The sequence below is a fragment of the Ascaphus truei genome, chromosome 17, assembly GCF_040206685.1.
Source record: "Ascaphus truei isolate aAscTru1 chromosome 17, aAscTru1.hap1, whole genome shotgun sequence".
In the NCBI taxonomy this organism is placed as follows: domain Eukaryota; kingdom Metazoa; phylum Chordata; class Amphibia; order Anura; family Ascaphidae; genus Ascaphus; species Ascaphus truei.
In genome coordinates, this window is record NC_134499.1 from 15,964,615 (window position 1) to 15,990,333 (window position 25,719).

At 43.9% G+C, this 25,719-nt stretch overlaps 1 long non-coding RNA gene across 4 annotated transcripts; it reads left to right on the forward strand.

Annotated features, from left to right (window-relative positions):
• The first annotated feature begins 988 nt into the window (after positions 1 to 988).
• On the forward strand, positions 989 to 25,441 carry LOC142468003 (uncharacterized). 4 transcript variants are annotated; one of them, XR_012788561.1, is made up of 5 exons: positions 989 to 1,182; positions 2,636 to 2,724; positions 9,890 to 10,049; positions 13,409 to 13,528; positions 25,124 to 25,441. It is a non-coding gene; the product is annotated as an uncharacterized LOC142468003 (long non-coding RNA). The 4 variants fall into 4 exon arrangements; XR_012788563.1 differs by lacking the exons at positions 989 to 1,182; positions 2,636 to 2,724 and adding exons at positions 4,880 to 4,894; positions 9,345 to 9,439; XR_012788562.1 differs by lacking the exon at positions 2,636 to 2,724 and having other exon boundaries at positions 1,168 to 1,182.
• Positions 25,442 to 25,719: the final 278 nt, after the last annotated feature.

Sequence of the window (25,719 nt, forward strand, 5' to 3'; positions counted from 1 at the left end):
TGTCAGAGGCATGAGTTCATTTTTGAATTCTCTCTCAGTTGTACCATGGTGCAGATAAACTCACGTTAATACTTTGAACCCTTGACTCATTGATATTATTTCTACGCTTTCACAATATGTGCTGTGTTTGATTTTGATTTGTAATGTTTTTATTTGGGTCTGTTTTTTTAACCCTTTACCATTTCTTGGTATATTGGTAAATCATGCCCATATTATATGGGCATGATGTAACCACTGTACCAATGAATGGGTGAAGGGTGGGGGTATTTGCCTGGGGAGAGTGGTATACCTCTTGCGTGGGTAGTGGTAGAGGGTTGGTTAACCTCTTAATCACGGTTATTAACCGCTAAGGTGATTAAGGGGCTTAGGGACATTAGAATGTATTTTGCTATGTATGCTTTCTGGCAACGGAGGACATGGATCTGCAGTAAGATGACGATGATGCCCTTCAGATTGCCTGGGGTAAGTAGAACTGTTTTTATTTACTTTATTTATGCTTCATGGATAATGTTGTGTTTAATAATGGGCAAATAATCTATTATCCATATCTGGACAATAGTTATTTTGCCATTACTGTACTGTATGTATTTTGGTGGGAGTTGTGTGGGGAGAGGGTGGGGAATATATTGATTTAAATGTAGGTCATGTTTTATTTAAATACAGGATTGGTACCGTAGGCCAGTGGGGACAACCCGAGGACACCTGGATGCCCACGGGGACCACCTGAGGACCCACAGGGACACCCATGGGGAAGAACCGGGGACCCCCACCCTGCTACCTTCCTATTGGTTCTTGCTCCTTTTTATACCCAGTCAGAAAACTGCTTATGCTGAGCATAAACTATTGTTTATATACCGTGCTTGCTGCATTATGAGTATTGACTATTGCTGTGCCTTGCCTGATCTTCATTGTGACCTCTGCTCATACCTTGACTTCTCTCTTCAGTATCGCTGGACCACGGCTAGCTTCTGGACTCCCACTCTCTCCTAGACCAAGGCTATGGATTACGACTACCATTCTCTCTCCAACCCCGGATAACTGCAAGTACCACAAACAACGCAAGCTCTCCGACCCTGACCCAGCTACATGACCCTGACTCTGCAATACAGACTTGGCCCCGTTGTTGTAGGGTGGCAGTTATACATATTCCCACCTCAGCCCCACTGTCTAGTCCATTTTGTGGTGAGCACACGTTACAACATTCAACTCGGGTTCAATCACCTGCCCTGTTGGAGATATATTATATAAGATGTCATGTTTATAGGAATGTCATTTATTCACTTTATAGATAAATGTCTCATCACCTTACATTCAGTGATGAATCCTTCTATCACAGTTGTGAGCGCAGCCTTCTCAGGGGTAAACCAGTGGCACCAAGAAATGCAGACGAGTTTGTGAGTATCAGGGAATCGTTATTGGGAGTGCACAGAGAGATGACACATTAGCAAGCGGCTTCAGCGTGATCCGGGTGGGGGGGGGGTAATACCAACCCCAGTATCTATAGCCTTGGTAATATAAGCTAAGGCGGAACTGCCCTATTACAATCTAAATCTCTACATATACTTTATTTGAGCTTGGTTAGCATAAAATCCCTCCCTCCCATATATTTGTTTTTACCAAAGTTACGTTTTAATCTCCTTAGGAAGCACATGATATTCTGAAATAGTCTCAGAGCAAACCTTGCCCACTCATACATTCTATCATACAGAAATGGTACAATAACAAAGTGCGTCAGGGTACTGATAAATTGTATCACTATAATTCTGGGCGTAAAGCCACAGACTCAGCCTTGGAACTTCTATTGTCAGCGAAACTCATCTTAACCCATAAACACTTATCACACGTCCACATTAAAAAGAAGAGACAAATGGATGACCAATAACCCCAGACCCTCTTTCTTCTGTATAGCCCCCCTGGCCATAACTATTTCACACAGGGTTTTCAGATAGTACATGACTAAGTTACCGCAATATATAGGTCATCCTTAGTTCTTATCTTATTGTGACCATCTCAGAAATGTTATATCTCTTAATGTGTACGTTTGCACAGGGCCTTACAAATTATGCGGCTTTTTAACGTTCCCGTTCGTTTTGATATTTTTGTGCTGCACCTTACCTCCTATTAAGAAATCTGTACTTACCGTGGAAATATTCCTTACTTTGAGGACCCACCTATTCTCTAATCCTGACTCAAGGCAAAAGAGGTGCAATTCTGGAGGAAATCATTGCACAATTCTGTATGTTTCACAGGATTTAAATCCGGTTAAAATCAATGGGATTTCTTCCTGACACATTTAGTGAAGATTTTAGGACCCAAAATGTGCACCAATTTGCCCGGATACATAGATCTCACTGTAATTAAGTCTCCCAGTTCAGAAACTGTATTGGAACAATAAAAAAAACACTTGTTTATCAATGTATGGAATGGGATATTGGATGCAATAGTATTGTTTTGTTTTCTTGTCTAATGGGAGATTTTAATAAATGACCCCTTAAAGTCTGACGTATGCTCATGTTGTTCTCAATAGCAATAACCACGGTAATTAATATATTAGAAAATCTTTGACATTCTGCAACATAACAATCACAATTACTTGCATTAAACAAATTGCATTACAAATATTTCCCTTCCCTAGGTATAAGTGGACATTTACCTACAGCAAGACCACTGCCCAACTTATTCACTGGAGACTACTTATCAATGTCTCCAGGCTGCAAAACATGGGTAAGACCAGTGCAATAAAGCACCACCATATACCGCCTGTCCCATGTACGGAGATACTGTTTTCTTTAACCTTTTTGGTTATTACACATGTTGGCAGTGTATAGTGTTCACCAACACTACTTCCATATACTGTACATGCTGTATCTGGGATAACATACAAACAACACATAACACCATTTGTAACTAAGAAAGGACACATTGTCACTTTTACGTCATGTCCATTTTAACATGAACCCCTATAATCTTATGCCAGCTGTATTACACAGTTTTTCAGCACAGCCTGAGGTAAAGTGAAGAGCCAGTAAACTACTCACAGACAGCTTTTCAACCTTTTGGTTCACCACAGTGAGGCTGGTTATACTGGCTTTGCAATGTGAAGTTGGAATAGATTTCAACCACACATTATGTAAATCAGCGGTGCGCACACTGGGGGGCACGCCCCCCAGGGGGCGCAAGATTAACTGTGAGGGGCGCGGGATTTACAGAGGCCCCACGTGCCTCCCGAAGGCACTTAAATTAAGTGCCAGGGAAGCGGCGAAGGCCTCTGTAAACCATACATACCGTGGCTCAGCCGCCATCTTGAGACGCGTCTCCATAGTAAAGCGGCATCAAATGACGCCACGGGGTGATGTGACGTTGTGTTGCTATGGCAACGTGACGTCATGATGCCCAGATGCTGGGGACCACGGTAAGGAGGAGGGAGGGGGCGCACGGAGAGCATGACAGCCGGCAGGGGGGCGCAGGGACAAAAAATTGCGCTCCCCTGAAGTAAGTTATGGGGTGGTAAAAAGGTGACAAAAACCCTCCACAGTATAACATACAGCAAATAAACATATCACTTGCGTGGACTGCCACTTAAAACCCTGTGAAATATACAGTATTGTGCAATTGTTCTCCCCCAGATTTGCACCATGTAACATGTTCTTTGTGTCTCTTTCTAGAGATTACTCCAACATAACAGTACTCAGCATATACAGTATTTAGCACATAAAAAGAAACGTTTATTCTGAAGATAAAACTCACAAAAATAGTACAAGATGGCGGTAACGTTCAAATAAATGATATCTTCAAAGATGGGTGAATATTATTCTGTTCCTGAGTTGAATCCTTCTGTTTGATCTTGGTATCATGATGTTAAACCTGGTTCAATCTCTCTACTGATGTTAACCCATCTCTCTTCTTTCTCCGTGTAATCCCTCTCCCATCCCTCTGGGTGTAATCCTTGTCTCTATTACTACCAGTTACATCCATCAGTATTTATTCAAACAATATCCCTTAGTCAGCCCTTGCTTCTACTAATTATATTTAAGTAATAATCTCCGAAGAACAGGGCATTACTGGCCAATAATGCCATGTTCTGAGGGGATTATTACTATTATAGGCTAAATGTAGGCTTTTTTAAATTTTTCATAAATAAGATACATTTTTGTAGTCATTGATTTTTATCAGTGTATATATCTGTGTAGGAAAAAGTAAAGTAGAAGATGAGAAGGCTGAGGGGCTGGAGAGAGAGGTTTAGGGGGGGAAGAGATGTGTAAGGAGGAGAGAGGTGAAGGAGGGGGGGGAGAGGGAAGTGGTGGGGGGAGGAAGAGAGGGGTGAGGGGGAGAGAGAGGTGAGGGGGCAAAGAAGTGAGGGGGGAGACAGGTGAGGGGGGGAGAGAGAGATGAGGGGGGAGAGAGAGAGAGGTGAGGGGGGAGAGAGAGGTGAGGGGGGAGAGAGAGGTGAGGGGGGGAGAGAGAGATGAAGGTGAGAGAGAGGTGAGGGGGGAGAGAGAGAGGTGAGGGGGGAGAGGGGAGAAAAGGGGAGAGGGGAGAAAATGGGTAAGGGGGAGAATTGGGGGGAATGGAGGGGGAGGGGTGGATGGAGGGGGTATCTAGGACAGAAGTGGGGGGACTGTGATATTAACTACAACTAAATAAAAAGAAATACAAATTACCTTACAGTAGCACAGGCAATAGATGTGGTGAGAAATATTACTTTGTTGCAAGCAACAAAGTTACCAGTTGGGACACGGCAGCTTCTGACAGCACTATCTGCTGTGAGAGAGGGGGAGAGAGGGGGGAGAGGCTGCTTGTTCAGTGTGATCAGTGAGGAGAGCAGGCTGCTGCAGTTCAGATTTAAACTTGCCGTTTTTTTTCTCAGCGCGAGCCCCTGCATCTCTGCTTTGAGGTGAGTTGGCAAGTTGTCAAAATTCCCGGGCATTACTGAATGAATAATGCCTGGAATTCTGACCAATCAGAGGGCAGGGATTTCAGTAATGCCCGGAATTTTACTGCTTTAGCCTGTTATACCAGATAAGTTCCTTAATGCTCAAAACTGATGTCATATCTGATAATGAACTCCCAACCCTCCACACAAGGGAATAACCAAATATGGCGTGTCTTCTGGAAAGATCGTCGAACTCCTGTTAATCCAAACTGATACCATAGCCTCCTACGATTGCATCAGCTTTAACCACAGTTTTCGGTAGTCACTCAGCTGTCACTCACAGGGCCCCCTTTGTTCAGACAACCCAACAGAGCTGTAATCCCATTATAACCTCCAATTCTAACCTAAAATGACTGAATCTACTGTACAGATATTAACTAACCACCATTAGCATAATATCAAATTGTATATGTGTGATATATCTGTATATAAAAGAATCGGTCCAAATTATAGTATCCTGTGTGGTATCCTGTTTTTATACCCCCGATTCAAACCTAATCTTTAATATATAAAATCGAAAGGATAGTGCTAGATGTGGCGAATCTGATTGGACCCTGTGTCCAAGCGCGACTCTCATTGGCCAAGAGGTATGCTCCACTGTGACACACACATAGACACACACAGACATTGGTCCCTGTGTCCGCCCGCCCATAGTCAGCCTCCCACATGACTCTCATTGGCCAAAAGGTACAGTGACATCACTGACACACGCCTACTTCACTATCACACAGTCTCACTGACACACCATACCCTGCGGAGTCCTTGGTACGTTTCATCCATCTCACACTGTCACCCCTGTCTACACACACTCACTGTCACCCCTGTCTACACACACACACACACACACACACACACTCACTATCACCGTCACCCCTGTGTACATAAACACACACACACCTGAGACCATGTTTCTTCACCTAATATCACATGAGATCCATATTAGATGAATGTTACATCTCTTAAAGGGATTAGTTGGAATCTACATTTTACAATATTAAGTGGCTGCTGTGAGTATCTCCTCACTAACTGTCATTTCATGCCTACTATCATTTTGGCTCCGCCCCTTGTTGATATCAGATCAAAGAGATCAGAAGTTTCTCAGTCAGTGTATAGTTGGCCTACATTTATTACTCAGGTATTGTAGTTGTGGTTTTGTTTTTATATCTTTGTTCCAACTGGAACTACTAACAATTATACTTTTTATTTTGAACAACATCAATTTATTTTATCTATTTACATTCCGGGCAACGCCGGGTCTCTCAGCTATTTACAATATAATAATGTAACTGAACTGGAATTCTTACACACCACTTTTGTCTCGAGTCAGGATTAGACAATAGGTGGGTCCTCAAAGTCTGTGAGCAGGTTATTGGCTCTGCACTTCTTTAACCCAGTCTGTGCTGAAAAGCTGTGTAAGGCTTGTTATATAGTGTGTGTGACTGTGCGCGCGTGCCAGTGCGAATGCACATGCCGCATGCTTTTTGTGTGTATGCTGTGAGCTGAGAAGTTACTGTGTGTTTGTGTGTATGTATGTGTGTGTGTGTGTGTGTGTGTGTGTATGTGTAATTTATTATTTATTAAAAAAAAACACATTGGTAAAAATAAAATATTTATTAACATTGTACACACACGCATGCATACACACACACACACACACACACACACACACACACACACACACACACACACACACACACACACACACACACACACACACACACACACACACACACACATGCATACACGCATACACACACATGCATACATATACACACACAGACACACATGCATACATATACACACACACATGCATACATACAGTATACACACACACGCACATGCATACACACATACATACATTTCAGCACCGGTAGCTGCGCAAAATCATTCTATTCCCCATCTTCCCCGCTGTCAGCCGGATGCGCGCTCACTGCCGTGCGCCTGCGGCCCTTGTATAGAAGGGCGGACTAACCTCAGCCAATTATAAGTGCCTTGTGCACAGCGTAGCGCACACGGCCACTATAACAGCCCTAATGCGGCAGGTATAAGTTTATAGGGATCAATGTTATTATGGACATGGAGAAAAGAGGAGAGTGAACTCCAATGATCCAAATGCTAAACAATCATATGTATGTAGATATGCAATCACTGTCCAGGTGTAACCAGGAAAAAAGTCTCAATGCAGGTGTAGGTAGAAAATATAAAGTAATATAAAGGTAATAAAGTCTGTGGTGGCTAATATAGTATAAGCAAACCTGTCGGGGGTTAATAAGCAAATGTGGACAAGAGGTACAGGGTAATGTGACCGCAGTCACACTATCTGTAAACTCAATGGATGTCCCGATAATGCTAACCTTAACCGACTGGTAACTCTGCCACCCCTCCAGCCAAGCTGTGTAGTAAGGCAATTTCCCGTTAAAACCTGTATACGGCAAGCGGGTGCACAGCTGCTGGAAATCCAGAAAGCAGGGCGCTCCTGCGCGAGGTACCGGCGGATAACACATCTGCTCTGCTGCCTGGCGTGTGTACCAATCCCTCAGCTCACCGATGTGGATGACGTGGGAGCTGCGTCACAGGAACCACCGCCTGTGCTGAACTGGGGACCCGATAATAGTGCGCTCCGGCATATAGGTCGTCCTGGGGCCGCATCCAGGGGGCAATAAGCCGTGCTATGACTGGGGAACCAGCATGCAGTTTGTTCCGGCGTGTAGATCAGCTGGATACCGCCTCTGCTCAGTAGAATAAGTCAGCACCTGCAGCGAATTGAGACTTCTACGTGCCCTGAAGAAGCGTTCACTACGTGAAACGCGCGCGTCGGCAGTTTACCTCCTGCACACGCGGGAAGCTCATTTATTTTAAATGCAGCAGCATTCTGATATTTATCAGCGTCTGTGTACATCTTAAGCTTCCCTGCCTGTGCATGTTACATGGGATCGCGCTGTACAATACTATCGCGGGATCCTCCAGCCTGAGGGGCTATTGGGTTGCTCACCTTCAGACAGGCAAGTCCTCGAGCTCATCAGCGCTGATATTACCAGGATCAGCGCTGATGTAGGGGACTGTGCGTTATTAGTTAGTTCCTCCACTTGGTTACAGATACAGGTCAGCAGATCTTTGAGAGGGAAGGTGGTGCGCATATGGGTTTCACTTACAAAACCCTGGTTCAACCACCCTTACACCACACTCTTTTGAGCTGAACTATTTGGCTTGTGTATTATATATTAACCCTTTATCTGCTTAACAGCAACGCAGGGGGTTACAGCCCACAGCATCACATTCATTTGATTAGTGCTAACCCTCCTGTGCCACTGCATACACGTTGGAAGTTGCCTTTATGCCATTATTCACCCTTTGTGCGCAGCACAGTATCACGCTCACGTCAGGGTATTTGCATATATATACCTAGTATCTGCATCTGGCTCCTTATACAGCGTCCATTGGGCAGCAACAGCAGATAACACTGACAACCTATATTGACACGAGTTAAGGTTTACCCTGATTAACAACAACCTACCTCACCTACAGTTTAGGTGTCTATAGGATTACTTTATGCCTTAGCCAATGCCATACTATCCTGTATCTCTCTACGCTGTATGTCCATGAGTCTGCACCTATGATCAATAGTGGGGGCTACACAGGTTCTTACCATAGACCTGGCTCACACAGTGCATATCTATATCAGGGACAGACATCACATAGGTCTAACCAAGCGCACATTATGCCATACTAAATACTGTACCTATCCACAGTGTATCACTTTAGTGCGTATCATACGCCTGGATACACTCGTAAGGAGAGTGTCTTCAAGAGGGCTCTCAGAGGCTCCTTTTTCCTATATTTTTAGGTAGCTACTATCCGTAGCGCTTGATCCCCAATATTTATTAGGGACTCTATTTACACCTACCCACCTTACCGTAGGTGGGGGATTAAGGATACAGTCACGAGCTGTTTATCATCATTTAATTACGTTTTAACCCCCTATTTTTTATTCAAGGTTATCAATAAAGTACATTTTAAATCTACAACATTACATTCCGAGTGATTGAGTGCTGCAAGACTGGGTCCTTTTTCTTCTGTATGATATTACATATACACACACACATGCATACATATACACACACACGCACATGCATACACACAAACATACATTTCTGCACCGATAGCAGCACAAAATTATTCTATTCCCCATCTTCCCCGCTGTCAGCCGGATGCGCGCTCACTGCCGTGCGCCTGCGGCCCATGTATAGAAGGGCGGACTAACCTCAGCCAATTATAAGTGCCTCGCGCACAGCGTAGCGCACACGGCCACTATAACAGCCCTAATGCGGCAGGTATAAGTTTATAGGGATCAATGTTATTATGGACATGAAGCAAAAGGTGACACTGTGCTCATTTGCATGCCATTTCCCAGAATCCCTGGCTCCAGCGGAAGCACTGTTTGCTAAGAGATAATGGGGATAAACAGGGTTGCAGACCTGTATGAGACACGAGAATGCACCACAAGTGGTATTTATATTTCATTTAAGGAAGTCTAATTGTGATATTAAATAATATTCTGTATGGTTGCATTGATTGAGTGCAAAGTAGCTGCTTAAACCTAACCAAGGAAAGAATGCACCAGAAAGTATTATTTATTCAGTTATTGATCAGCAGCAAAATGTATTAGGTCCCAGAGAAAGGCGTTTACATTAAAATTTCCCAAATTTGTGGCCATAATAAAACATGGAAAATAAATACACTTTTTACAAAATGCAATGTTTTTATTAGCATTAATACAGTATAATACGTACTGCAAGTGGAAACACATCAACAAGCTTGTAACTAGTGAAGCTAATCACTGCAAAACATTTAGCCACAGGCAGTACCAACAGATACAGGATAACTAAATAGCAAATGACTGGAAAGTACATACTGTAATTTGTTGATCTATTGAGCCATCCCATATACTGTAACCAGTGAACTTCCCAGCCAATGAAGAGACCTGATCGCAGTAACGAGGACTGGAGGGGGTATATAAGGCAGAGCTTGGAAGAATAGTGATACAGAGCACAGACTCAGAGACTCAAGATGAAAGCAGCTGTTATCTTGCTCGTGCTGGGTGCATTCCTCATACATGGTGAGTATAGCAGCTTTGTATAATAGGGATGCAATTATTTGGAGCAATATATTACAATAGTTACTGTAGAGCTTCCATAAGAATGATAACCAATGGGAATTCATTTTTTTATTAGTGACTGATAAGTTATCTTTGATCACTAAAATTTTAGAAAAGTTGAAACTATCCTCAGATCATTATTGTTTCATATTCCTTGAATAATTAGACATTTAAGTTGACATTTCAGAACATTTGATAGCTTTACACTAGCAAACTATATAAATAGCTGGAGAGACCATGTATTAGAAATATATAAAAATATTATGGTGGATAAAGTGACAAAAACCATCAACTTGAGTATGTGCGCTGGATCTGTATCTCCATGCTTTCTAAGACAAAGGCTCAAAGGGGAGAAGTTATAGGGAGCTGTTAGGGAAGGTGATGTGCCGTAGTCCGTGGTTATTGGAGCTGTTGGGTTAGGGGTTATAGGAGTTATTTTAGGGAGTGCTTGGGAACAAGTTGCTAAGTGCAACATTATAACGGAATACATCAGTTTGCATCTGCAGTTAACCTTTCTCTTAGCATTAGATACTGGATATCTGCCAGTCTATGGTGGCATTAACCATATATATATTTTATATATATATATATATATATATATATATATATATATATATATATATAGTGGTTGACAAATCACCAAAATATCTACTCGCCACACAAAAAAATCTACTCGCCACCTAGTACCAAACGTGTGCTGCTTGGCCCAATATTTACTCGCCCGGGGGATAAATCCACTCGCCCGGGGCGAGCAAATGTATAGGTTTGTCGAACACTGTATATATATATATATATATATATATATATAATATAATATAATATAACGATACCGTTCTGTGGCTAACGAAATGCTTTTAATTGTGCGAGCTTTTGATATACACTGATCTCTTCCGGTGATGTTACATTGAATAAAGTAGGCAAGGGTTTACTCAAAAACAGTGCATCTTGGAATGTGACTAGAGCCCATCCCTCCCCCTGTGTAGTGTGTGATTTATGACTTGAGGTGTAAAATAGTCCCTGACTGTGAAGGATGTAAGTGTGTGTAAGTATGTAAATCTAAATAAAGAGCCCACAGTGTATACAGCGCTTTACAAATGGTGTGGGTAGGTGTGGAAATGTGAGACGGTGTTGCATTAATAAAAGTGTGTGTAGATACTAAATGGTCCCTATTAGTCTATAGGGATGGAATTACGTGTGTGTGTGTTTTATATATATATTTCTAGTGAATATCAGGTGCGTGAAAATATCTATGCAGCCCGAATGCTGGTTTTAACACAAAATAATATCAGCTGCACCTGGTGCACTTTAGAAATGTAGCAATATTTAAGTAGAGTAGATCTGTCAATAGAGGGTTAATAGGACTATATAGCTGTGAAGAGAGTGAGAATTATATCTCTACTTGTGCACAATTAGATAGATACAATACTGTATATCAATGTTTGAACCACTTGCAACCTTGTGCCAGATAAAACATTAACACAATTGCTATAAAGTTGGAAATAAATCACAATGTCTCTATGCTTTTACGTTATATAATAGAAAGTTTAAACTTAGATTTGCGGAACACATTGTGAATATCCAAAAGGGTTTTATGCAACATAATTTATCAAGACACTTCAAAGAGTATTAAATGTCTTGGCATAGATGTGTTACGACACAATTTGAGGGGTGGAGACTTGGTCAACCACATTTCCAAATTGGAAACCAAATGGATTCATAAATTAAAATATTTGGTTCCATTAGAAACAATGTAGATATTGATTTGGGGGGCTTTCTTGTTAAATAATATAAGCCCCATTCAGAATGAGTAATGTCTCATTGCAGATTTGTTTGCCTTCTCCTGTTCTATTATGTTTTTGTTCTCTAAATATTTTCTGTTTTCTCTATTCTAATTATCATCAAATACAATATAGTTTTTCTTCTTTTTAAGAAATATAGAATTAAGATATAATATATCTAATTCCTCATTTAGCCTTTTAGAATGTGCTTAGATTCGTGATTTTTTATAATTTTTTATTAATAGTCTACTAATCAAAATTGTTTTAAATGTATACAGTATCATATAACTGTTTAAGTATATGGATTAACAACAGATGTTTTCCCTAATGAGATTATGCCATAGATATCTCTATTGGTAGAAATCCACAAACCAGAAATGGAGGTTGGCATTTTCAATTAACCAATAGTGGCATAAACAAAGGTATAAATACCAAAAGGTGCATTTAAGAAATGTTACCCCTGATGAAGTCTTGTTTAAAGACGAAACGCGTAGAGTTAATAGATTGTCACCTACTTTCTATATGTCCCTTATTGTATGTCCATATGCAATAATAAAGCTTTTTGATAATATATCAGCTGGTGTGTGCTTATTTTGTCATCTATTGGAGAAGCCTATGCATACCAAGGAAGGCAAATTGATTTGGTTAAGTGGAGAGTCCTATGTGGATCTTGGAGTACAACACAGTACACACTGAGTATCTGCACACCTGCTTTTGCACATGGTGAGGAGAGCAGAGCAGAGCAGCCAACGGAGTTCCCACCGGTGAGAAATCAGAGGCTCTGAGTATCTGCCCGCTGGTTATGGTGAAGTAACAGCAGAGCTAATCAGCACATCTGACGGAGGCATGTAGGAGAAAGAGGCATGCCCTAAGCAACACAGCACTAAAGCATGCGGTGCCAAGCAAGGGGAGAACCGGCTGAGCATAGTAAGATCATTTGGTGGATCAGACAAACAACTGGGGTAACCATGTGGAGCCCTATACAGAGGTTTGTGGCTGTGGGGTGAGAGGACGACTTGGCTATAAGCAAATACGCTGCAATGCAAAATTGAACAGGCACAATACATAAACTTGCAGCGTGAAGGTCCCATTACCCACCTTAACCCCTTCATATCCAGCAAAGTGATTTCAGCCAACTCCCATTTGAACTGTCCACGTATAAGCATAGAGACATTGTGATTTCTTTCCAACTTTACAGCAAATGTGTAAATGTTTTATCTGGCACAAGGTTGCAAGTGGTTCAAACATTGATATATTGTATCTATCTAATTGTGCACAAGTAGAGATATAAATCTCACCCTCTTCACAGCTATATAGTCATATTAACCCTCTATTGACCGATCTACTTAATATTGCTACATTTCTAAATTGCGCCGGGTGCAACTGATATCATCTATATCTATATCTCAAAAGTGTACAGGTTTGATTCTGGCCAAAATGCTCAATGTAATGGAGTAACTGTTACTATCTCAATATATTTCCTATTTGGGCTTTCAGTTAATACTGTGTTCTCTCAGGATTCATGTGATGTTTTATTTGCAGCGGATGCATTGCAGTGTCATAGGACCGCCTGCTCGAAAGACGGCAATTGCAGACACAGGATTATCACCTGCAATTCAGGTTTCGATCATTGCTATAATACGGTGAAGACTTACAAAATGTGTAAGTTACATGAAATAACACGTGATCCTAAAATAGTGTCATTGTTTATCAACAACCAATCCATATGTGTCGAAGAACCTTTACACCAGCAGAAAGAAAGCGGCAGAGGTAACACTTTATTAAGCATTAAGGAAATCTTACCTGCTGGGCCCAGTACCGGAAGCCTCATCTCCAAAATACTGAATTCAGATGTACCAAATGATGGCATCAAATAGGGTGAAGGATTTACTTTTGTGCCCGGTCCCCCCTGGGTCCTCTTCATCCCCTTACCTTCCGCTGTGGCTGCGTCCAACAGTGGAGGATGGGGAGAGTGCGGGGAGGGCTGCGGGCAGTTGCGGCGGGTGACCGATTTGCCAGAGGTTCCCTGTTGCCATCTTCAGTGTAGCCACGCATGCTCGAGATGGTGCACATGCACAGAGGAGCCCGGCGGCAATTTTTGTACTCTGGTGCATGCGCAATAGCCCAATTGTTGTGGTGGCCATGTTGGTTCACCCAGCGCATGCGCAGAGGCTCATCAATAGCGGCGGCCATTACACAAAACGCTCTGCAGAGGAACTAAAAGCCCCATAGTGCATAAGTTACATGGCGCAAACCAGCTAATAGGGCTGCAGCAATTCCCCTGCTCAGGGAATAGATACCTTTGGCGTGCTGCGAGCCACATCAGTCAGAAGAGTGAGCTGGATCAAGAAGGTAATGTCTCAGAGCCAGTGGCTCTGAGACAAGGCCTAGTATATCCCCCATTAGGCCCCAGCTAGGCCCCGACTCACAGTAGCTTGTGGTTGCTTCAGGGAAGGCCCTTTAGATAGGAACACTTCCTCACTTACTGTCTAGTGTCAGGGACGACGCACAGTGATTGCGGCCTGTGGTCTGGGACCAGGCCACCTCGGTTTAAGAGACTCTATATGGTGATATTATCTACGCCAAAATTCCGCCCACGCGAGACAGACGCCATTGCGGATGACAACGGTGGATCAGACGGATCACTTTTGCTAATCTGCCTTTCCCGGGTGCTAGAGCTCCAGGTAGGTACCCAACTATGTGCACCAACACTTCACGGGATAGCTTATCTCCAACACTTTTGGGTGGGCCCTGACATTATGGGAGAAGGACATCAGTGTATTGGTGCCAAGCACCTTATGTACTTTGGGGACACTCATTGGTGGTACAGGGTTTGGCCTATTATACTGTGTGGTACAGGGTACTGTTATAGTGTGTTCAGAAAATGTTGTTAGTATATACTTGAGTGTGTGTATTATTGGTATTGTTCCTGTAAGGGGCTTATCCCATCAAGTTGGTATCCCTTGCAGGTGGAAGCGCTGTCACTAGACTAATCAGGTACACCCCAGGCTCCCAGCGGCAGAGGTTCAGGCCTCCTGTGAGCCACAGGTAACGCACCACACACTGCAGCCGCCATATCTCCCATAGAGTGGGGGAAAGTGTGCTACATTTGGAGGCACTGCTGAGATGTCAGACCTGGGTTGCCCTACTCAGCAGTTAAAATTAGTTACGACCAGAGCACCATGGTCGTGCCCTCTCAGCAACAGGTCCACAACTGGGCCTTATAATATCACACACCCCCGTGCCACTTGGTCGCAGTGGGAGGAGTCTCCATCCTTACATCTATAAGTGCGGTCTGCGACCACGCATGAACCTCCCTGGGTCTGGCCAGTGCCAGGATCCAAGGATGCAAACTTGACACAAATTTCCATTCTAGTACCATTCTATTGGGCACCGACCATGAGATATGCATTTGAGATGCTCGTCAGGCCCTAAACAATCCGAGGTCCTGCCCAAGATTTACCCACTAATATACCTGGCCTGTCACCTCCCATGGCCACGTTCACTCAGTGGCCCTCCTCAGCGGTCCCCTATGATGCTGAAGCATCCACCTCGTCCTACACCCCTGGGAGATGGATGGCCACAAGTACACCAGTCTGGGCAGACGTTCCCGTGCCTAGGCTAACCTTTACCCTGTGTTGAAACTGAGACATCTACCGCTAGCCGGTACCCGAGTAGCCTCGTGAAAATGCCTAGCCAAGACCCCAACTACCACAGTAGCCTGTCAACTGGTGGCTCCACCAGGAGTATAACTCTACCTCAACTAGTAGAAGCCATAACGCAGTCAGCTCACAGTCACCAGTACCGTCGACTAGAAACCTTCTCCGGATTCAGTAAAAGAGAAAAAACACAAAAGCGCACCAAGATGAGAGATGTAATTTGTATTACCAAAAATAAAAATAGTAATAACTTACATATACAATTTCTTTAATGATCCCCGATTCTGACGTTTATCACAGGAGTAGGGCATCACATAGGGAATAAATGGGCAGTCTCAGTCCTGGGAGATCAGTCCCGCGCGCTGGGGCTGTCTCCGTTATGTCTCCTATCCTCCACGTGTAGTAGCGTGGTGAGGAGTGTAGCGCGCATGCACAGGAACCGGAGCCCTCTATAGGTGTCCTTAGGATGCCTGTCCGTTTTTGATAACGTAGAAATGATCGGGAATGGGCAAAAACGATACACTTGAATGTGTACTGGTGGTGAATAATGAAACCGCCAGCCACAATAGTCGCGACGCGTTTCGTTTACCAAAGTAAACTTCTTCAGGCAATATCTGGGGCACCTGTTTCGGGGTCCTTTATAGGTCTAATGCTGTACATCATTGGTTAGTACTCAATGACTGCATGGCCAATCAGGCTTGTATGCTGGTAGGGGCGGGCCAGATTGAAAAGCCCTCCCTAATCGTGTCTATTCTCCATGATGAATTACACTAGATAGATTAATCAATATATATATGTGTGTATAAGCAACCTCCCTTTTCCCCAACACCCCCTCCTCCCCCCCTTCCTCCTCCCCCCTCCCCTCCTTTTTTCCCTTCCCCTCCGTCTCCCCTCCCCTATCCCCTTTCCCCCCCTCTCCCCTTTTTTTCCCATTTTATTTCCCATGTTTTAATGTTATTTATATGTCATCAATGTAATTAATGTTGTTATTTAGAATGCACATGCACTTTGCCATTTATGCTGTTTTTATGTATATTCTATTGCACTTGATTATATGGGACACATGTTTTTTGCTCCCCCTCTCTATAACACATATATATATATATATTGATTAATCTATCTAGTGTAATTCATCATGGAGAATAGAAGAAAAAAATGTGTGATGCTCTCAAGACAATTGTGTAGTTTAAAAAAATATATAATGAATTGGAAGACAACCTGTTGATATGTATATGTCCTATTGGATCAGGTAATCAGCTATCCCACAAGGCAATGAGGTAAGGATAGTTACCAGTTTATGATCCCTGGATATTGATTGAGGCAAAGCTGGAACGGACTCACTTGGGAAAGCAGATTCCACGATGAAAAGAAAGTCCTTGTAGATATCCAGCACCTCCAGGTTGAATGTGCCTCCGTTGTAGAAATCTTCACAGAAAGGGAGAGGGAAAAGAACGGAGCACTATCTCCAATGCTGTAAAAAACAGCCAATAAACCACAGGGTATGCGTTCCCAAAATAAAGCTATTTAATGGGTCAAAAATCAGTTACAAAGCACACCAACGCGTTTCAGAGGACCACTAAGGTCTGAAACGCGTTGGTGTGCTTTGTAACTGATTTTTGACCCATTAAATAGCTTTATTTTGGGAACGCATACCCTGTGGTTTATTGGCTGTTTTTTACAGCATTGGAGATAGTGCTCCGTTCTTTTCCCTCTCCCATCATGGAGAATAGACACGATTAGGGAGGGCTTTTCAATCTGGCACGCCCCTACCAGCATACGAGCCTGAATGGCCATGCAGTCATTGAGTACTAACCAATGACGTACAGCATTAGACCTATAAAGGACCCCTAAACAGGTGCCCCAGATATAGCCTGAAGAAGTTTACTTTGGTAAACGAAACGCGTCGCGACTATTGTGGCTGGCGGTTTCATTATTCACCACCAGTACACATTCAAGTGTATCGTTTTTGCCCGTTCCCGATCGTTTCTATGTTATCAAAAACGGACAGGCATCCTAAGGACACCTATAGAGGGCTCCGGTTCCTGCGCATGCACGCTACACTCCTCACCACGCTACTACACGTGGAGGATAGGAGACATAACGGAGACAGCCCCAGCGCGCGGGACTGATCTCCCAGGACTGAGACTGCCCATTTATTCCCTATGTGATGCCCTACTCCTGTGATAAACGTCAGAATCGGGGATCATTAAAGAAATTGTATATGTAAGTTATTACTATTTTTATTTTTGGTAATACAAATTACATCGCTCATCTTGGTGCACTTTTGTATTTTTTCTCTTTTACTGACATTGGTATCGCCGTCGGAGTCTTCCGGTGGAAGCCACATTTGGAGGTGGGGGAGACACCTCAAAACACGAGAGCAGCAAAAGAACAGAGAGGGATCAACATTCCAGGTTTAAAGAGCCAGAGCGCGGACTGAACTTTTCTTCTCCGGATTCAACCTACACCACTGGGCGAAGAAACTTACGACGAATGGCGTGACCACGCGGAACAAATACTGCCCGGTGGACGTGTTCTGACACAATAAAAGGCAACGGATCATCGAGTGCCTGCAGCCCCCGGCCGCCAACATCATGCGATTACATCGTGAATGACACGCCAACGCGGAAGCTCAAGATCTGATATGAGCCTTGACCAGGACTTATGGCACAAAGGACAACCCAGTAGCTCTATTGGCCCATTTCCATGTTCTCGAACAGAAAGAAAATGAGGAATTGTCTGAGTACCTTCAGCGGTTGCAGCTAGCCTTGTGGACCCTGCTCCATAAAGGGGTCATCCAGATGCCAGACCTGGACGACTACAGGACCAAACAATTCCTGCACGGATCTTCATTCAACCATCCCCTAGTGGCCAGCATAAGCTGCAATCTATCTACGTAGAACCCTCCCATTATGAGAACCTCATGGACCGAATCAAAGATCAGGAGGTTAGCCTCCAGTTTCAGAACCCCGGGCAAAATCATGACTCATCTAGAGGAGACCAACGTAAGGCTCACTACAAGGAGTCTTGAAGGGAAGACTCCCACAAGGAAAAGGCCAAGAAGGCCCTCCAAGCCAAAGACTATCCTTCTATCGAGGTACATACTAAAAAGCCCCGCACCTCCTAGATTAGTATCCCCTACTTACAGGGCTGAGTACGACCTCAGTGGCGTCATCTGCTTCCACTGTGGACAGAAAAGTCACTTATCATGGAACTGTTCGGAAAAAAAAAACTCGAATCTCCAACCCTAAAGCCATGACCTGCAATGTCCAGTTGGCATAACCAGCTTCCCCGCCATCAGAAAATGCCCCCGTGCCAAAACTCGATGAAACCTCTCCATCCTTACCGTCGCGTTGAATCGGCTGCCTTAATCTGTGTCCTCTTGGACAGAATATACGCATCAACTTTGCTGGACTCTGGGTCCCAGATGACCATTGCATACCGGCAATTTTATGATCAACGTCTTTAACATCTGCCCTTGCAGTCGGCCGACAAGATAAAGCTGTGTTGGATACAGCAATGAGGATTACCCCATTGACAGGGTAGAGCAGGTTCGGCTGGAAATTCCCCAGCTGAACACCGGCAAGTCCCACACCATGGATGTTGAGGCTCTAATATCCCCTGAGCCTTGGGAATTCCTGAAGTTCCCCCATTATAATGGGGACCAATACTTAAGTACATACTGATGTCCTCCAAACTAGACATCACCAGCCACAGATGGCTGGCAGCCCTTTCAAACTACCAGTTCACACTGAAGTACAAACCGGGGCCCCTGAATATTGGAGCTGATGCTCTATCCAGAAGACCGGGACTGGATACTACCCCAGATAATGACCTCTGGGAGGATATCCCTGGACCAGGGATGCGAGCTATGTGCTCAACTGTGGCTATCGTGGAAGATAAAGTGGCCTTCTCAGAACTGAGGGTCGTGGATTTCTTGGGATGCCAATCCAAGGCTATGCCTGCCGCCTACTGTGAACCAGAGGGAATGAACATCACCCCTGACAAGATCATTGAGTGGAAGGATCTAGTACAATATCAAATATGGAATCCAGTGGCTGTCATCATCTGCCAGGCCACCCAACAAAACAAGCCTGAAATTCTAAAACATGCCCCCAGTGACATGGTCGCAATACTAATGCGAGAGGTAGGCAAATTCAAAATTGACAATTGTCTACTTTATAGGGTGGTGCAGTACCATAACTACCCGGATAGAAGGCAACTGGTTCTACCAAGGAACCTACAACACATGGTTCTGCGATCTCTACATAATGACAATGGCCATCTTGGAGTAGACAAAACCTTCGGTCTGATACGAGACCGGTTCTTCTGGCCACGCATGAGTCAGTAGAATGCCACTGCCGTTGATGTTCACGGTGCATCCAACAAAAGACCCTAGCTACCAGAGCTGCCCCAATGGCTCATCTGAAGACCTCCGGTCACCCGGACCTCGTATGCATGGGTTTTCTGTGTATTGAACCAGATGCCCGAGGCATCGGCAATGTACTAGTGATTACAGATCACTACACTCGGTACGCCCAAGCCTTCCCAACCAAAGACCAGAAGCCATTACAGTGGCCAAAATTTTATGGGAGAGGTACTTTATTCATAATTGACTGCCCAATCACCTGCACTCTGATCAAGCCCGGGACTTCGAATGTAACCTCATCAAGGAGTTGCTTAGATTGTTGAATATCACCAAGTCCCAAACGACTCCTTAGCATCCGGAGGGAGATTCTCTGCCGGAGAGTTTTAACTGGACTCTCCGCGACATGCTCTGCACCCTGAAAGGCTTAGTGCACGCCTATAACTGCACCTGCCACATATCCGCGGGATTCACATCCTACTTTCTGATGTTCAGGCGAGAAGCACAGCTGCCAGTGGATATACATCTGGGTATCTATCGATGGGGTACCCAACATTACGCACTTCAAGTACGTAGTGCGGCTCTAAGACAGCCTACAATGAGCTTACCAATTAGCAGAGGAAGCATCTGCTCATCAGAACGCCAAAAAGAAATGGCGCTATGACCATAAAGTCCGCCATCGAGAAATTCGTCCTGGAGACAGCGTTCCCCTCCGTAATCTAGGGATTCCCGGTAAATACAAGCTGGCCAACCGCTGGTGCGATGAGTTTTATGAAGTCGAATCACAGATGCCGGGCCTCCCGGTCTCCCGCATAAAAGACATGGATGGCTGGGAAAAGGTCTGGTACCGCTAACATCTCCTGCCTATTCCGCAATTGGGAGATGACGATCCAGAAATAGAGGCTACACCATTGGCCGGTGAGCCAGAGAGAGCTGAGGGAAATGCAGAGACAATAACCGAAACACCTGAGGATCTGATGGAAGGACCCACTAGTAGTGCGGGACAAAATCAAGAGGCAATTCCCAAAGGAGCGCCAGGTAATGGGCCCCGTCCAAAGACACCTACTCCGGTGGCTCCAAAAAGCCCTCCTCTGGACCCCAGAAATCCTTCTATCATACCTCATAGAGAATTACAGAGACACTAGTACCCTCAATGAGAGAGGCTGAGTCTCAAGAGTACGGACACTTCTCCCCAGAGGGAGTCGAAGAAGGAATTCGCCAAAGCCAGCGTGTTAGGTACACTCCCAACCGTGTATCCTATAATTCTTTTGGGACACCCCACTATGAGGCTCAGCAGTGGTGTCGCAGCAAGATCAAATCTGTGATTGTGATTGTCACGGTGGACTAGAACTTATCAACACTTTATATTTTTGGGATTCTCGATTGAACACGACAAGGAGGCAAAATAAATTGTCATTTATTTCCTTGATAGACAAACACACGACAGCTTCAGAATACACTTAATATAACACTTACTGGGATGGGGAAACAAAATAAAATGTCTTTTGCCAGAAAGCGCAAGAAATGCAGTCTCTGATTTAAAGTCTGTTTGGCTAGATCGTAAGTTGCCTATCTAATAACTCCGCTAAATAAAGGAATTTCGTAGACGTTCATAAGAATTCGTTCGGGAGTCACCAGGGCTAACGAATTCTGGAGTTTGGGGTAAATCTTTGGTTGTGTTGTTATTAACCCCTTGCGTCCTGGAACCGCTACCGCTATATGCGAACAGAATCCTGTGCAAAGCTTGGTTACGTCATGAATCACACTGGGGATAGCTTGGCGGCAGTTTTATAGGGTTCACAGACCTATCTGTAACATGCCTGCCCAATCCCCTCTGTGGGAACACGTAACTCACCAATCTCCGATTTGCCTGTAGTTTGCAAAAACAGGCAAAAAGGCTTTCCTATTTGCACCGTGAATGTGTTGGCTTGACACCCATGCGACTTAGCAAACCTGGGGTACACCCTTTTCCTGGCGACCCTTGGTCTGGGGTTTGGCTCCAAGGTGTGAAGGGCTCATGCTGAGTACTGGTATCTAGCACTCAGCAACATCCTGGCCACTTTCACACTTTGGATCTCTGAGTCTTTTCATTCTGGGCACTTCACTGGGCTTACAGTCTCCCACTGAACAGAGGGTCTTTGAAGTGTAGGAAGGAAAATACCCTCAGCTCATTTACCCCTGGCATATTTACATGCCTTAGGATTTCTCCCGGGCTCATAGAAAAAACTGTTCCTGCCTGTAAATTTGAAAACTTAAAGTATCATATACTTTATTAAAACATCATGTTCTGGGGGTGTCACAACTGTAATTTTTATATATGTGTGAGCTGTTTATTTATTGTGACTTGCACACCAAAAATTAGAGTGCTATCTATCTGCGTTCCCGAGTTAGCCCGCTTAATTGAAAGGCTTGCTAGTGGGAATCCAAGTTCACCTACTTCTCACGTCAATTGACCGACTTCCCACGGCAATAGACTTTCTGCCTTTCAAGTTACGGGAGCTAACAAGGCACAGATACATTTTATCGGTAAACCACTTCAACCCTAACCTCAAGCCACTTATTCAATTGACTTGTGGTTACAGAGTCGAATGCTTGGAAATGGATACCCATACTTCAAACAGACCTCCCAGCGCCAGCCAAGCTTATTCAATCAGGGCCGGCTTTGGCACTCACAACGACATCTTGTGCCTAAAAACATTATAGCACACTTTGTATTTATTTGTATTACTGCAGGCAGGGAGAAGCCTGCAAAATGGTGATAAAAAGGCTGGGACAGGGGCAAATACATTAGGGTCATGCATATACTTTTAACCCCTTCACTCCCAATATGGGTTGGGGTTAATCAGTCGGGTATAATACCTTTATTAAGGGCCTGTTTAACCCCACTCTTGCCACAGTGATGTTCAAAGAAATGTACAACCTCATGTAAAGCCATTTGCAATGTGTTAAGTTGTATATACATGTTATGCATTTTTATTATATAACTACTGTTGTGGTTATGGTTACGTTGTCCCCAAGCGGGGACATTGGTCTTTTCACAGGGGGAGAATGTGGTCTGGTCCCCCTGGGTCCCTCTTCATCCCCTTACCTTCAGCTGCAGCTGCGTCCCACAGCGGAGGATGGGGAAAGTGTGGAGAGGCCTGCGGGCAGTTGCAGCCGGCGATCGAATTGTCGGGGGATCCCAGTGACTCCCTTTGCAGGGCGCCGTCAGCACGAAACAGCCAGAAAGGCTGCAGCAATTGCTCTGCTCAAGGAATAGATACTTTTGACTCGCTGCGAGCCACACCAGTAAGAAGAGGGAGCTGGATCAAGCAGGTAGTATCTCAGAGCCAGTGGCTCTGAGACTAGACCTAGTATGTCCCCCCTTAGGCCCAAGCTAGGCCCTGAATCACAGTAGCTTGAAGTTGCTTCAGGGAAGGCCCCTTAGGCTTCGTCCATGGATATTGCTTGCGGGCGGAGGCGCACTGAGGCTGAGGGAAAGCGGATGTTTTCCCTGGCCTTAGACAGCGCGCCGTCCAGAGGCATGTCAGCGGGTGGGCCAGTGACGTCACAGAGCTGGTTCGCCCTCATTGGGAAACCGCTCATGTGACCGGCCTTGCGCTCCGGCAAGCGCGAAAATGTAAAATTTTCCTAAGACCTACGCTTCCGTGCGCTTGTGGAAGCGTAGGTGAGCCCCTACTAAACCGCTCTCATTGCGGCTGTAGGGGCTCGGTGCCGAGCGTAAGCGCGCCTCAGCGAGCCCCGCCCGAAAGCAATATCCATGGACGCGGCCTTAGATAGGGATGCTTCCTCACTTACTTTCTACTGTCAGGGACAAAGTGAAGACACCGTACAGTGATTACGGCCTGTGGTCTGGGATCAGGTCACCCCGGTTGTAAGAGATTCTGTATGGTGATATTATCCACGCCGGAATTCACCCCAAGCGGAGGCAGCCGACAAAGTTGGAGAAGGATATCAGTGTATTGGTGCCAAGCACCCTATTTACTTTGAGGAAACTCATTGATGGTATTGGGTTGGGCCTATTATACTGTGTGGTAGAGGGTACTGCTATATTGTGTTCAGTAAAGTTAATTAGTATTTACTTGAGTGTGTGTATTATTGGTATTGTTCCTGTAAGGGGCTTATTCCACCAAGTTGGGATCCCTTGCATGTGGAGGCACTGTCACCAGACGAATCAGATATACCCCAGGCTCCCTGCAGCGGAATTTCAGGCCTCCTGTGAGCCACAGGTAACGCACCACTTACTGTAGCCGCCATATCTCTCATCGGGTGGGGGAAAGTGCGCTACACTTTTAATACCGCAATCCACTCATAAGTAAAATTTTAGTTTTTACCTGTAGTTGAATAAAACTGTAGGGATCCTTCGGTAAATACTAAAATTAAAGATACCGAAGCTTTGGGGTCAATCAAAAGTAATTGTCGTGCCATCGCCAGATGATGCTGTGTCTACTTATTGACCGCTAGAGTGAAGCTGACCACAGTGGTAATATGGTTTCCGTATGAATAAGTACTGTTCTCTTGTCTGGGAGATTCCAAAACATTTTTTTGAGCTACCCAGAGCTAGGAGTAGTCATGTTCCGCTCAGAGAGTGTTGCAGTTTTTCTGATATGTTGCCATCTGTGTAGAATTATTTCTATGATCAGGAAGATGGAATAGTCTATGTTACTCCTTACCCTAGAAAGTTTAATCTCATTGTTTCTGTAGCGACTGTCAGAGCTCTGTATTGCATGCTTACAGACTCGGACTTACACTGGACCCACAACAATACAATATAAGCCTTATTTTCTATGCTGTGCTATTCCATAAGATACCTTCTGCTGCTGGTACTGTACATAACTTACGACCTGTTCACTTGAATGGGACGTTATTGAGTTATTTACTTAAGTCTCCTGGGTGGAAGTCTGTGCAAAAGTATTGCTCCAGATTTAAAAAGGAAAAGCTCCCACAGCTTTTATAGGATACAATTTTTTAAATAAAAATAATGATAATAAAACAGAAAGGCTGTGTTTTTTTTGAACTGGTTTTGCCCGACCTTTGGCATCCGGGACACTTTAGTAAATAGACCACTACGTGTCTTCCAGCGCGGGAAGGTTCCTCACGGCATAACAACGTTTAGTAAATATGTGAATTATTTGAAATATGAGAACCCCCAAATTAAATTACTCCCATCTCTGTTATAATGTTATTTTGTTATACTATACCTGTCAATAAATGACATCTTTTTTATTCTAGTTTTTACCAAACGGGGATGCACTACTGAGCCATCATGCTGGCGTATGATGAACCTGTTTCCTTCAACTCTATGCTGCACAAGTGATCTCTGTAACTGTGACAGAAGCAGTAACCAAACCTGCTGAAGACATTCTTATAATAACATGCATCTGACAAAAAGTGAAAAGGCCAACTGCTACAGTATATCATTTCCAATCCAGATAGTAAAATGGGCAAACAATATTGGCCAAGTGATTCCTATCTTCTGTCACATTTTGAAATCTAAATTTCATTGCTTTAAAAAAGAAACTCAATAAATCTAAATTACTGATATATTTACTTCTTGTTGTATTTGTCTTTATTCTTTTTCTCTTGCCATTAATAATACCAATGTAAAAAGTATTGATAACAGCGTATGTAATATTTCTAAAAATAGTATAATTTTTTTTTTTTTTCTATACTCATATTGTTACAAATTGCATTGTCTATTTGCTAAACATGGGAATATTATTTCCCTACAAGAATTAGTGTTAGATACATAAAGGACACATTAAATGGGGAAATTTTTTTGAAACCCAAGCAAACACGTTATTAAAATAAATAAGTTTGAAGAAACT